Source organism: Hylobates moloch, unplaced genomic scaffold, assembly GCF_009828535.3.
Source record: "Hylobates moloch isolate HMO894 unplaced genomic scaffold, HMol_V3 SCAFFOLD_2119, whole genome shotgun sequence".
Lineage (NCBI taxonomy): Eukaryota > Metazoa > Chordata > Mammalia > Primates > Hylobatidae > Hylobates > Hylobates moloch.
Genome location: NW_026654394.1, coordinates 4849 through 6199, shown reverse-complemented (window position 1 = coordinate 6199; position 1351 = coordinate 4849). Strand labels below are relative to the sequence as shown.

Genomic DNA, 1351 nt, shown 5'->3' with positions numbered 1-1351 from the left:
GAATGCATCAAAATTAGCTGCCATATTTTTATGTTGAGGGGACTCTTTCTGGGTTCTTTATTTTATTCCACTGATCCATGTTTCTGTCCTTCTCCAGTATCAAACTATCTTGATTACTGTAGCTATCTGACTAGACTTAAAATCTGATAGGCTAATTTCTCCCATTTTTTATTCATTTTTCTCCCCCATTGTTTTAGCTGTTCCACACAACTTTGCCTTTCTATACATAATATTACCCATATCTTTTTAAAAAAATCTTCCTGGGACTATGATATTCATTAAGTTAAACCTATTTGTCACGTTGAGTGGAATTGATGTCTTTATTTTAAACCATCTAATTCATGTTATATCTTTCCATTTGTTTAGATCTCTCGATAACTTTCGTCAACATTTTGTAGATTTCCAAATGTAAATCCTATATTATTAAATTTACATTTCGCTTTTCATTTTTTAAGGCAATTACAAATGGTATGTATATTTCTAACTTTGGTGTCCATGTATGCATTGCTTACATATGGAAATATAGTTAATTTTTATCTTATATCTGCAACCTTATGAATTCTTTGGAATTATATATATGTGTGTGTATATATACATAAATATACACAAAATCATGTTATGTACAAATAGCAACACTTTCTGAAAGTTGTTGACATATCTTCTGCATCAAATATTTTTAAAAATTCAATTTTATATGATGTGATTTTTCCTCTAAAGTCTGTTCATACGATAGATTACACTGATTAATTTTTAAATAATGGTCCAGCCTTGCACCCCTGGAATACATCATACTTGACCATGATTTATAGTTCTTCTTATGTATTTTTGAATTATGTAAATTAATATTCTGTTGTGTTTCTGTATCTCTTTATTATGGATGTATGTATGTAGTTTTCTGGTACTATTTTCCCCTTGTTTTGGTATGAAGATAATAGTAGACTCACAGTGCTCACTTCAGCAGCATATATACTAAAAATTGGAATGATACAAAGATTAACATGGCCCATGCACAAGGATAAAATGCAAATTTGTGAAGTGTTCCATTAAAAAAAAACAATGGCTTCATAAAATGGATTAGGAAGTATTCTCTTTTCCTTCTTTCCTTTTTTTCTTTTTTTTTCTTTTTTTTCTTTTTTAAAGAGACAGAGTCTTGTTCTGTCCCCTAGGCTGAAGTATAGTGATGCAGTGATAGCTATGATAGCTCACCATAGCCTTGAACTTCCGGGCTCAACCGATCCTCTCACCTCAACCTCCTGAGTAGCTAGGACTGCAGGTGTGCACCACTGGGCTCAGCTAATTTTTTTAGTGTTTTGTAAGACAGGGCCTATCAGTGTTGCTCAGGCTGTTCTCA

The 1351-nt window shown here is 32.1% G+C and overlaps 1 non-coding gene across 1 annotated transcript; it reads left to right on the top strand.

Moving 5' to 3' along the window:
* Positions 1-945: 945 nt before the first annotated feature.
* LOC116464899 (U6 spliceosomal RNA) lies at positions 946-1050 on the top strand. Its single transcript, XR_004247050.1, has one exon. It is a non-coding gene; the product is annotated as a U6 spliceosomal RNA (small nuclear RNA).
* Positions 1051-1351: the final 301 nt, after the last annotated feature.